Below are 13,971 nucleotides of genomic sequence, written 5' to 3' on the forward strand. Positions count from 1 at the left end.
TCGGAATGAAGTATTTCTTATATTCAAAAATAATTTTTTATTATATCCTTAAGAAAAAAAAGAGATGTTCCGTGGTATTGAAGTACAGATCTTCACCGAGCAGTTGACAATTGTGGATCCGCAATTTCAGTAATAGAACTGCTAAGAGGCCCACAACCGCCGCCACAAAACGCGTTTTCTTTTTTTTTTTCTTTCCTGTTTGCGGCTAAGAATTTGATAAATTTAGCTAAGGATGTCCTTTCGACTCTCAAGGGCCACCACGTGGCCCCTCCCAAGTGATCTCAGCAACCCCTTCATCACCCAATCCCTCGCTCCAGCCTGCAATTGCCGCCCCCGCCTACAAACCCTCCATGAAATCCTACCTGAAACACGCACGATCCCCTCCTTGGACTCACCTTTGCGCATAGCTCCGCAAGTAGACGAGGTTTGGTGTAAGAAAGACGTTAGGAAGAGGGGACTGTGGATTAGGTTCTAGTATCAGAATCATCCTTATATAATTTGATTCATAAACTTATCTTACAGTTTGTCTTTGGATGAATTCTATCCATGTGGATTAGGCTCATACAAGAATCATTCTAGTAGTAGCTTCCATTCCATCAGTTTCTTCCCTTCCCGGCTGCTTGTCCTCTTTGCCAACCACGAGTGATCAACAACAATAAGAATTTGTTTGTTTCTCACCCCATGGTGAGAGCCAACACCAAACACATTTCAAGAAGGGCGCAGAGGAGGGTCAGTCCGGCCGAAGGGTTTGCACAATAAAGGGAAAGAAATATAATTTTACAAGAGATGTTGAAATTACCATGTTACACTTCATTGTTTTTAATCATTAGAGCACGTGTTTATTAATATTTGGCACATAATAAATGGTCAAAAATGATTTTTGATCATAACAAATGAATGGCTTTTGATCCTATCATGGCTTTTCTGTAACTCCAATTTATTTAAGGGAATATCTGTTTGGAACAAACCTGGTTACAAGGCCCATTCAACAATATTTGGTCTTTGTAGATGATAAGGGAGTTTTGTATAATTTGCTTTATAAATGATAAGGGATTTTTGTGTAATTTCCCCCTCCTCCTCCTTCCCCTTTTCCGTTCTTCTGTCTCTGGCTCCCTTTCCCTCTTGTTCACCGGCTCCCTCTCTGGTCACAGCCGACAAATTCTCTTAAAATCAATGAGTAACGAGTGAATGTTAGCGAACCACCCTGGATCTGGTGTTTGTTTGTATTCGATGAAAATGGGATCGTGAAAAGGGTGTGGATAGAATTCCTTAGATTTTGGATTTCGGATTTCCTGACTTAAGAATCTTTCTTCTCTTTTCTGACTTTCTTTCTGTGATCTGAGGAAAATGATAATATAATTCCATGGTTTGGTTTTGACTTTTGAATTCACGGATTGACAGAGGTCTCAACAAGATTTAGAACATTGTAATCTTTTCAACCTGCTGGATTGCTTGTGGTGATTTATGAATATGGTTTTTCTCTTGGAAACAAATTGTGTGCAGTGATTTTGGTCCGCAATAATTTCTGAAATTTCTTACAAATATTTGGGGTCTAAGTGAAAGGGTAGCAAGGAAAAAATGTCAATCAATGGTTCTGGAGGATTTACATCACCCTCTTCTCGCTTCTTAATCGCGCAGCCCTCTATAAGAATTGTGTAAGTCACCCGAACATGGAACTTCACAATCTCTCACACCACCATTTCCGTATATTTCATCTCCCTGAAACTTCACAATCTCCCGTCCTCCCCTCCTCTTCCCTATCCTCTGCAACTCAATTCCCATGCCTTCCATCAGCGAATCTCTCTCTCTCTCTCTCTCTCTCTCTCTCTCTCATTGTGAAAGTACATTATTAGACTTCTTATTACTGTTACATCATTTTATAGAGGACAAAAAAATCCGGTTACAAAATCAGATGCACCTTTTATTTTAAATGAAAATAAGGTTCATGTATAATACAAAGCACCAGCAAAAATGAAAAAATGCGTCTAAAAAACAAAAACTTGAATGATACCAAAAGATAGCCTAAGAGAGCTTTCTTTGCATAACGCCCCTTTTCTTATCTAGGTCACATGTCAAACAGCCCAGACTATATCTCCTACTAACATGTCATGTTTCAATCCAAATGGCATTTGACAAGTCAAATAATAAAGCATTGAAGCATTCAACACCACATAGGTACATGAACCAAAATAAGAGAGTATATGATTGAACATTAGCCAAGGAATTCACGTATGAACAATTCATACATTGCCCCCATCTATTTAATGGTTGGAATTGCCACATAAACTGTAATATAACATAAATTATGGTAGATCGCAAAAATAAACTCATCACACTGATCATGTGATAGCTATTTTGCTTTGGTATTTTATGGAAACAAAATGCTTATTTTATGTTTACCATAGGGTTTGCTGAAGACATACCCAGTTTAGGACTTTGATTACGATGAAGTCATTCTGAACATGAGATACAAAATTCAATGAATAATCTACACAATAAATTTATTGATGGGAAGTGATTTTGTCTGGCTCTGTCCTAGTGTCTCTCTCTCTCTTCCCCAAAACGAAGAGCAAAGTTATCTTTTGGGGAGGAGAGAAATGTCAAAATAGGAGCATAGGAATAGGCAACACACCTGGACACAGCTCTTTTTCCATTTATTGATTTTACCCAGACTGGATGACTGATGAGGACATCATCCAAGGAATTAGAACATTTAGAGGAGACCAACGAACATAGCAACATATCACTACTGCTATATGTCCCTTTTGTAGATGCATATTTCCACTTACTTATGTGTAGCTTGTTTTATTTTGTTGTATTTTATTTTAGGAAAATTTACAGCTCCACTCCCTAAAGAATGTCACTATTATAAGAACATCTCTTCTGTTTCACCAAATTAGACTCAGATCCCTTACCATAAATCACTGAATATACCTTATATGTTGATGTCAGCTACTATATTTTATTTTAAATACCAAAATGCTTTTACTAAATGTGAAGTACCTAAAATACCTATGTAATAAGTCTCATCCCCAAATCGATCAAATCAAGACCTAATTTACCTTTTTCCAAACTGATAGATTTGGACCACCGGTGATTGCACTGAAGATTACGGCGGCATCGACGATGGACGGCGACAGCACGGCAACCAGCAACAACTCTCAACTGTAACCCCTGGTGTTTCCTCTCTGCAGGCGAAATCCCTCTTCATCCTCTCATTTTCAGTCTTCACCGCTGTTGGAATCACAGAAGAAGAGCAAGATTCAATCACGCCAGGAAGTTTTCTGTCTCCAATGATGCAAGATTTGTTAACACTGGCAAGTTCTCCGTCACCGACGATGCAAGATTTTATAACATCATCAAGTTCACCAGTACAGACAATGCAGGATTTAACAACGCTAGTTGTTGGGATTTAAAATGTAACCGCAAGCGTACGGATCAGTGTAGCTACGGGTCGAACACAGGGAGAGCAGCCACTTTATTTTTTTTATTTCTTTTAATAATGCGAAAGTAAACCGATTAATGGTTGTGATCTAATTCTAATTACCGTCCTAAACATATGTATCTAAAATAACGTCCTAACCATTCGTCATCTAAGAATTTAAAAACGCAAGCCGGGCAATTAAAATTAAATAAATAAATGACTGAAAATAAACAACCCATGCAATTTAAAAAAAAAAAAACAATAAAAGAAAAAAAATGCTGAAATAAAAATAAAGTAAAAGAAAGAGGAGAAAGCTAGAGAGAGACTCACAAGTAGGTTTCTCTACTTAGCCCGAGGGATGCATTATAATATGAGATTCCCTACTTGACCAGAGAATCACTCTTACAAGGGTTACTCTACTTAGCTTTAGGAAAAGGGAGACAATTAAAATAAAAACAGTAAATTGATGGTTCTATGGCTAGAAGGGGCAAAGCCAACACATACACTAGCCATGAACCTTAAGGTAAAGAGATAACAATAATATAATGACTAAAATTAAAATCCTAAATTAAGAAAGAAAGGGTAGTCAGAAGAGGGAATGAGAGGGGGGAGAGAAGACTACTGAAAGAGTCTACTTACTTGAATCAATGCTTGAACTTGAAAGCTTGGGTGATTTGAGATACTACTAGTACTAAAAATCAGATATGGAATAAACCAAATCTGAAATTTATAGTACTAGAGAAAACAAATCTTAAAAAAAAAAAAAAAAAGATGCTCCACGGCTCGTGATCTTGTCACCTAGATCTAAGCCTAGAACTATAACTTTAAAAATTACAACTCAATTGCATAAATCATAAATATAAAACACTAAATAAGAATAAAAAAAAGTGTTTGCATTAATTGATATAAAAAACTATTACAAAAGTGATTAAAGCAAAAATAGAGAAGAACTAAAACTAAAGAGTGAGAGAGTGAGAGAGAGAAGAAAACTAAGCATAAGCTAGAAAATAAAATAAGGGGAATAATAAAATAGGAGGGGAGAGGAAGGGGCTTTTATAATGTTTTTTTCTTGCCTCTTTCCTTCTACAAGTCTTCTTTAAGAAAAGAAATAAAATAAAATTAAATTAAATCTTGGTAAAGATCCTCATTCTCTGAGATATTGTGTGAAGAAAGAGAGAATCTGTTTCCATAATTAACAAATTCTATTATTTCCTTCCAATATTCACCAATATCTTGCAATCTTGATTAAATCAGAAAGGATTCTCTGCATAGCATCTTCAAGATCTTGTGAGGTGGCAAGGAAAGAAAATAATCTTCAGGATTTTATAAGAGAGAGGATGCGGTACCAATGAGTGGGTCCCATCTTTGGACTGGTTCTTGATTCACTTTAAGCACTTTCTCTTGTAGACTTGGAAACTAAAAAAAAAAATAAGAAAAATAAAAGTAGTCCTATCCAAAGTGGGGCAAAATGTACACTTATATCCCTAAGATTTCACACATTATTGTGCTCATCAAATTCCCCTATACTTGACTTTTGCTTGTCCTCGAGCAAGATAAATAAATAAAGAAATGAAAGAAAAAGCCTAACTCACTTTCGTAGGAATCACGGTGGCATTTAGCATGTGCAACAAGCCTTTAAACCCCTAAGTTACCCTAGTGGACAAGTTGTGTCTCGTGGGTATTTGCAGTGAATATACACCCAAAATTCAGAATAAATAAATTCCAACCTTGGCTAAAAGTAAGGCTCATACCGATCCAAAGTAAAGATAATTTTTCTTACAAGGAACCGCCACAGTTGAACTTTTATTACCCTTGATCAATTCCAGGCACTAGCATATTTCTTAATTTAGAACTCACCGCGTCTCTTCCAAAACATCCTTATCATAAGGCAAAACCACTTGTGAATAAATAGGGAACCAATGACTAAGGCGTTGGAGTGTTTTTTACCAAAACATATTACTAAGCATTAATGACATTTACATATTTTTTTCTCTTTTTTTTTTTACTTAAATTCTATTCTACTCCACTACTTTTGGCTTGAATGACATGGTGGAGCAAACACCAGACACCCAAGTTACTACGTAGCTTCGCTTTTTGCATATGCTCACAAAGACAATGATGTTAGAGTTCCTTCAGAAGTTTCCTCCTAAGAAATTTCGATCAAGACACCATGCTTCCTGAGGCGCAATGCCCTGTCTAGTTCCAAAGGAATCAACTCTTATTCTTCTTTATACCACATTTCACATTTCATTTAAAATTGTGCATTTGTTAACCCATGCCAAATTAAAAATAATGTCTCAACTCCAAATCAAAAACACAAGAAACCCACAGACTTACATATGGTCCTACACCATAAAATAGGGGTCTCTTGTTTTTCAGAAGAAAGTCCCATCTTAAGACAGGCTTGTTTCTTTCTTCTCAACAGGGTTTTTATATGTTCAAAATTGGTACCTTAGTCAAAAATTTTATTTTCATACATCAAGCAACTGAATGGTATGATCATTAGCTAAAAGCTAAAGTAGGACTTCATCCTTTAGCAAGCTCAAAAAAAAAAAAAAAAAAAAAAAAAAAACAAATAAAATAAAGTGGAAAAGTAGAAACTGGTTTCCCTCCCCCACACTTAAGTCATGCAATATCCTCAATGCATGAAAAGAATTAAAAATGAAGACAATGCAAAGGGGTCATACCTGATTAAAAATTAATCATCAGTGTAAAGAGGTTCATGGAGATCCATGACCTCTTCACTACCAGTATTAGGAAACTCGAGGAATGGTTTCAAACGCTGATCATTAACCTTCGAAATTGCCCCTGTTCCTGGATTCAAAATCTCCACAGTCCCATGGGGATATACATTATGGACAACAAATGGGACATCCCATCGGGATCTAAGCTTACCAGGAAAAAGATACAATCAAGAATTGTACAATAAGACCCTATCACCAATTGTAAAAGATTTACGCAGAATGTGCTTATCATGAAAAACTTTGGTCTTTTCCTTGTAAATCCTAGAACTTTCATAGGCTTCATTCCTAAGTTCCTCCAATTCAGATAGTTGGAGCCTACGATGAATTCCCGCATTAGACAAATCAAAGTTAAGCTTCTTGATGACCCAAAAGGCCTTATACTCTAACTTAACTGGTAAGTTACAAGCTTTTTCATACACCAAACGGTAGGGAGATTGACCAAGATCGGTCTTGCATGCAGTCCGATGGGCCCACAAGGCATCAATGAGCCTAAGGGACCAATCCTTACGATTGGGATTGACAGTTTTCTCCAAGATTTGTTTGATCTGCCTATTAGACACCTCCACTTGGCCACTAGTTTAGGGTTGATAAGGGGTAGATAACTTATGGGTGATCCCATACTTTTTCATTAGGGCCTCAAAAGGTTGATTACAAAAATGAGTACCCCTATCAGTAATTATTGCACGTGGTGCACCAAAGCAGGAAAAAATGTTCTCTTTTAGAAACTGGACCACTACTTTGTGGTCATTAATTTTACAAGGTATGACCTCTATCTATTTAGAAACATAATCAACGATCAAAAGTATGTACGAATTCCCAAAGGAATTAGGGAATGGTCCCATAAAATCGATGCCCCATACATCAAAGATCTCAACTATCAAAATAGGGTTGAGGGGCATTATGTTCCTCTTATTGATACAGCCAAAAGACTGGCAGGCAGGACAAGCCTAGTAAAAATCAAAAGTATCTCTAAAAAGAGTGGGCCAATAAAATCCGCATTGGAGAACCTTTACAGCAGTCTTCTTAGGTCCAAAGTGTCCACCACATGCATGATCATGACAAAAAGAGATAATAGAATGTTGCTCATGATCAGGAACACATCGTCGGATAATCTGACCCAAACATATCTTAAACAAATAAGGATCATCCCAGAAAAAGTATTTAACTTGAGAATGAAACCTAACTTATCTTGGGTGGACTAGTGATCCGAAGTCACACTTAAAACTAAGAAGTTGACAATATCAGCAAACCATGGTTCATTGGACACTGCAAATAACTGTTCATTTGGAAAGTTCTCGTTAACTGGAGAATTGACAGTTAAGGAATTGGGAAGCCAGGATAAATGGTCTGCAACTAGGTTTTCAAATCATTTTTTATCCCTAATTTCTAAATCAAACTCTTACAAAAATAAAACCCACCTAATGAGACGGGATTTGGCATCCTTCTTCTGAACTAAGTATCTGAGAGCAGAATGATTAGTATACACCACCACATGTGAACCAACTAAGTAAGACCGAAACTTTTCTAATGCAAACACAACCGCTAAAAATTCTTTTTCAGTGGTTGTATAATTAAGTTGTGCATCATTTAAGGTTCTAATAGCAAAATAAATGACAGTGGGCAACTTATTAATCCTTTGACCCAAAACCGCTCCTATGGTAAAATCCGAAGCATCACACATCAGTTCAAAAGGTTCAGTCCAAACAGGTGGTTGAACAATGGGTGCATTGGTCAACTCTTTTTTAAGTTGTTTGAAGGATTCGAGGCACTCTTTAGAAAACTCAAAAGTTTGATCTTTGGTAAGTAATGAAGTGAGAGGTCGGGCTAACTGACTAAAGTTCTTAATAAACCTTCTATAAAATCCCGCATGCCCTAGAAAAGATCGGACGTCCTTAACAGATTGAGGAGGTGATAAATTATCAATTAAATCCACTTTGGCTCTATCTGCCTTAATTCCCTCCTTGGATATTGCATGGCCTAAAACAATACCAGATTTAACCATAAAATGACATTTCTCCCAATTCAAAATCAAATTCTTAGATATGCACATTTTTAAAACTAGAGAAAGATGATGAAAACATTCAGAATAGGAATTCTCATGAATTGAAAAGTCATCCATAAATACTTCTAAGAATTTTTTGACCATGTCAGAAAATATGTTCATCATGCATTGTTGGAACATAGTAGGGGCATTGCAAAGTGCAAAGGGCATACGTCTGTAAGAAAATGTTCCATATGAGCATGTAAATGTGGTCTTATGTTGGTCCTCTAAAGCAATTGGGATCTGGTTATAGCCAAAATATCCATCAAGAAAACAATAGTATTCATGTACAGCTAACCTCTCTAACATCTGGTCAATGAATGGTAATGGGAAGTGGTCATTCCAGGTTGCCATATTAAGTTTCCTGTAGTCTATGCACACTCTCCACCCAGATTGGATACGAGTTGGAATTAGTTCATTATTGACATTGGGAACTGCAGTCACACCAGAATTCTTAGGCACTACGTGAACTGGACTTACCCATTGGCTGTCAGAAATAGGATAAATTATTCCATGATCCAAGCACTTTAGGATCTATTTCTTAATAGCTTCCATCATTACTGGGTTAGCTCTTCTTTGGGGTTCCGTAGATGGTTTGGAATCTTCCATAAGATGTATATGATGTTGCACAATAGAATGACTTATACCCTTGATATCAGCTATGGTCCAACCTAGGGCTTCCTTATTATCTTTTAACACTTTAAGTAACTCCTCTTCCTGGCTAGAAGTCAAATTTGAAGAAATTATTACAGAAAGAGTCTGGTCAGGCCCTGGGAAAGCATACCTCAAATTAGATGGCAACTCTTTAAGATCTAGCTTAGGGGGCTCAACTATGGAAGGTTTAGGAATGGAATTGGAAATAGGTCCTAAGGGCTCCATAGGTGTGTGAAGACTCATGACTTTAGAAAAAAAAATTTCACTATCATCATCCAACTCATCCATACACTCTTAGAATTTTGAATCAAAATTAATATCAAAGTTAGTAATTAAATCATCAGAAAAATCTAAAAAATCCTCAATCATATTAATCTCTTCTTCCATATGTGGTTGCTTGCCTATCCTAAACATGTTAAACTTAATAGTTTGGTTACCAAAAGATAATCTTAGGAAACCATTCTGGCAATTGATTAATGCATTACTGATAGCCAAGAATGGTCTTCCTCGAATTATTAAAATCTCATCCTCGGTTGAGAAGGGCTTGGTATCTAACACAATGAAATCAACAGGAAAAATAAATTCTCCCACCTTTAGTAAGACATCCTCAACCATCCCTTTAGGAATTTTAACAGACCTATCTGCCAACTGAAGAGTAGTTCCAGCGGCTTTCAATTCTCCTAATCCAAATTACTTGTACACATGGTAAGGTAAAAGATTCACACTTGCGCCAAGGTCAAGTAAGGCATGCTCAATGTAGGTGTTGCCTATGACACAAGATATGGTAGGGCTCCCTGGATCTTTATACTTGGCTGCTATAGGCTAAGTAATTATGGAACTAATGTTATCTGCCAAGAATGTCTTTTTGGGCACACTAGTGATACATTTGTGAGTACACAAATCTTTCAATATATTTGCATAGGCGGGGATCTGGGATATGGCATCCAAAAGGGGGATGTTCACTTCTATATTTTTGAAGACTTCTAAAATTTTGTCTATGGAAGCAGTCTTCCTTTTGTTTACCAAGTGATTAGAAAATGGGACAGGATGAACATAAGGACTGTTAGGGATTTGCCCCTGTTCAGAAGAATCATTTTTGGTTTTCTCAATCAAATCATCTTTAGTTTCAAAAAAATCTTTAGGTTCATCAGATGAACCTGAAACAAGAGGAACACTTATGTCCTCAACTGAAGGAGAGTTAACATGAGTAATAGATGAGGAAGATTTAGGAACGCTCTGTTGGTACTCTCTACCACTCCTAAGGGCATAAACAACATTACATTGGTTAAAGGGCCCTTGTTGGGTCTGACCTTGTACTATATTCAGTGGTGCATTAGTTGATGTTTGTGAACTAACAGGCTGATGATGCCTAGGGTTAGGCTCTGGTTGACTGGGTAAAGTTTCTTTCTCCCTCTCACGTATAATTGAGACAATTTGAGTGAGTTCTCTCGTAAGATTTTGATGGCTTGTCATGAGGAGGGTCATATTTTTTCTCAAGTCACTTATTCTACTTGCCTCTCCAGTGTTGGTAAACCCAGGGGGTTGCTGATAAGATGATAGGAGAGGGGCCCTAGGAAAAATAGTTTGAGGTCCTACATTTGACCTAGGAAAAGTATTTTGAGAAAAAGATTGTTATGCAAAGGGAGCCCTTTGGAGTTCAGGTTGATCTTGATTATGGAAATTGAAAGGCCCTGCTTGGTTGCCCTGATTCCAAGAGAAATTTGGGTGATTTTTTCATCCTGGATTGTATGTATTACTATATGGATTATTCTAGTATAAGGCATTAATACTATCATTAGAAGTGCCCCCAGAGGTGTTGGGGAATTCTTTTGGGAGATGTCCAGGGGACTGACACTAAGCACAAATCTTAACCAAATTAACTGATGATGGCTCACTAGAAACAATAGTCTCAATTCTTTTGATTAGCCTATCCAAATGAGCTTCCTTAGCTACTATCCCATCCACAAAATATCATTTTCCTCCGATGGTTCTTTCACTCTCTTGGGTTGATTCCCACTCACGGGTTTTGTCAGCTAAGTCAAGTAAGAATTCCCATGACTTTCTTTCATCTGTAAAGGATGTGAATCCCTCAGGGCACATAGACTCTATCATTTGTTTAGTTGGGTAATCAATACCCTTATAAATTATTTGACATAAATGCCATAGGTCTAGGCCATGGTGAGGGCATTCTTGGAGTAGATCCTTAAATCTCTCTATAAGTTTAGAAAATGACTCACTAGGTTTTTGCCTAAATTGAAGAATATTACTTCTAAGTTTATTGGTCTTGTGAGTTGGGAAAAACTTCTTAAGGAAGACAACTGTGAACTGTTCCCATGAGGTTATGGAATTTGTGGGTAATCCATACAACCACTTCTTAGCAATTTGTTGAGCATAATAATGTGTGGAATCTTAGGGATATAAGTGTACATTTTGCCCCACTTTGGATATTACTACTTTTATTTTTTTTTTTTGTTTCCAAATCTACAAGAGAAAGTGCTTAAAGTGAATCAAGAACCAGTCCAAAGGTGGGACCCACTCATTGGTACCACATCTTCTCTCCAACAAAATCCTAAAGATTATTTTCTCTCCTTGCCACCTCACAAGATCTTGAAGATGCTATGCAGAGATTCTTTTCTAATTTAATCAAGATTGCAAGATATTGATGAATATTTTAAAGAAAGAATAGAATTTGTTAATTATGGAAACAGATTCTCTCTTTCATTACACAATATCTTAGAGAATGAGGATTTTTACTAAGATTTAATTTTATTTTATTTTCTTTCTTTTCTTAAAGAAGACCTATAGAAGGAAGGAGGCGAGAAAAAAACCCTATAAAAGCCCCTTCCTCCCCCCTCCTATTTTATTATTCCCCTTAGTTTATTTTCTAGTTTATGCTTAGTTTTTTTCTCTCTCTCCCTCTCTCGCTCTTTAGTTTCAGTTCTTCTCTATTTTTGCTTTAATCACTTTTGTAATAGTTTTTATGTCAATTAATGCAAGTACTTGTTTATTCTTATTCATTCTTTTATGTTTATGATTTATGCAATTAAGTTGTAATTTTTAAAGTTATATTTCTAGGCTTAGATCTAGGTGACAAGATCATGAGCCGTGGAACATCTTTTTTTTTCAAGTTCAGTTTTTTTTTTCAAGATTTGTTTTCTTTAGTGCTAAAAATTTCAGATTTGGTTTATTCCAAATCTGATTTTTAGTACTGATAGTATCTCAAATCACCCAAGCTTTTAAGTTCAAGCATTGATTCAAGTAAGTAGGCTCCTTCAGTAGTCTTCTCTCCCCCCTCTCATTCCCTCTTCTAACTACCCTTTCTTTCTTAATTTAAGATTTTAATTTCAGTCGTTACTTATTGTTATCCCTTTCCCCCAAGGTTCATGGCTAGTGTATGTGTTGGCTTTACCCCTCCTAGCCATAGAACCATCAATTTATTATTTTTATTTTAATTGTCTCCCTTTTCCTAAAGCCAAGTAGAGTAATCCTTGTAAGAGTGACTCTCTGGTCAAGTAGGGAAGCTCATATTATGATGCATCTCTCGGGCTAAGTAGAGAAACCTACTTGTGAGTCTCTCTCTAGTTTTATCCCCTTTTTTTTACTTTATTTTTATTTCAGTATTTTTTTTCTTTATTATTTTTTTTAATTGCATGAGTTGTTTATTTTTCAGTTATTTATTTATTTAATTTTAATTGCGTGACTTGCGTCTTTAAATTCTTAGATGATGAATGGTTAGAACGTTATTTTAGATATATATATGTTTAGGATGGTAGTTAGAATTAGATCACAACCATTAATAGGTTCACTTTCGCATTATTAAAAGAAAAAAAATAAAGTGGCTGCTCTCTCTGAGTTTGACCCGTAGCTATACTGATCTGTACGCTTACGGTTACATTTAAAATCTCAAACAAGTTTTTTGCGCCATTACCGGTGAGACAGTTCCATGTTATTTCTCGCTTTCTTTTGGTAAATCGGAGTGCTTTGTTTACTTTGTTTTGTTTTTTCTTTTTTTTTATTGAATTTCTGAGAAGAACAACTTGTAATAATAGTTGTATCATTGGAGGTCGCCATGCCTCACAGTATGATAAAGACAGATTTCGCCCTGTAGCAGTATCTTAGGAATTGATCTGAGCAACCCCGGATCCCTGCTGGTAAGCTCCCAAAAAGCCAAAAAAAATCAAAAAATCATCATAAAAAAAAAGTTTTGCTATCCATTCTTTTGTGCTTATCTTACTCTAGTTGTGGGTAGTTTTCTGTTGTATGAGTGTTAGGTGGGTACGTAATACTAAGAATCGGATGATGGTTCTTTAGGAACAATAGCCTCAATTCTCTTGATTAGGCTATCCAAATGGGCTTCCTTGGCTACTATCCCATCCACAAAATATCATTTTCCTCCTATGGTTCTTTCACTCTCTTGGATTGATTCCCACTCATAGGTTTTGTCAGTTAAGTCAAGTAAGAATTCTTATGCCTTTCCTTCATCTGTAAAGGATGTGAATCCCTCAGGGCACATAAACTTTATCATTTGTTTAGTTGGGTAATCAATACCTTCATAAATTATTTGACATAAATGCCATAGGTCAAGGCCATGGTGAGGGCATTCTTGGAGTAGATCCTTGAATCTCTCCATAAGTTTGGAAAATGACTCACTAGGCTTTTGCCTAAATTGAAGGATATCACTTCTAAGCTTATTGGTCTTGTGAGTTGGGAAAAACTTCTTAAGGAAGACAACTGTGAACTGTTCCCATGAGGTTATAGAATTTGTGGGTAACCCATACAACCACTTCTTAGCTTGGTCTTTCAATGCAAAAGTGATAAACCTAAGCTTAACAGCATCATCAAAAAGCTGTTGGATCTTAATTAGAACACATACCTCTTCAAATTCCCTTAGAAATAGGTATGCATCCTCAGAGGTCAACCCATGGAAGTGGGGCAACATAGTGATGTATTGAGATTTGAGTTCAAAATTATTACCCTGGGCTTATGGTAGAACTATGTAGGAAGGTTGGGCTGTTCTAATAGGGTAGAACCTATCTTTCAGAGATTTAGGTGAAGGGTTTTGTTGTTGGTCTCCTATATTGAAGGGTTTTTAAGAGAGCAAACATATA

At 36.4% G+C, this 13,971-nt stretch overlaps 2 non-coding genes across 2 annotated transcripts; both read left to right on the forward strand.

Annotated features, from left to right (window-relative positions):
* Positions 1–11,033: 11,033 nt before the first annotated feature.
* Positions 11,034–11,140, forward strand: LOC122087244. Its single transcript, XR_006142724.1, has one exon. It is a non-coding gene; the product is annotated as a small nucleolar RNA R71 (small nucleolar RNA).
* A 2,306-nt stretch (positions 11,141–13,446) lies between these two features.
* LOC122087165 lies at positions 13,447–13,553 on the forward strand. The gene has a single exon (XR_006142683.1). It is a non-coding gene; the product is annotated as a small nucleolar RNA R71 (small nucleolar RNA).
* The last annotated feature ends 418 nt before the right edge of the window (positions 13,554–13,971 follow it).

Source organism: Macadamia integrifolia, chromosome 1 (genome assembly GCF_013358625.1).
Source record: "Macadamia integrifolia cultivar HAES 741 chromosome 1, SCU_Mint_v3, whole genome shotgun sequence".
NCBI classification, from domain to species: Eukaryota; Viridiplantae; Streptophyta; class Magnoliopsida; order Proteales; family Proteaceae; genus Macadamia; species Macadamia integrifolia.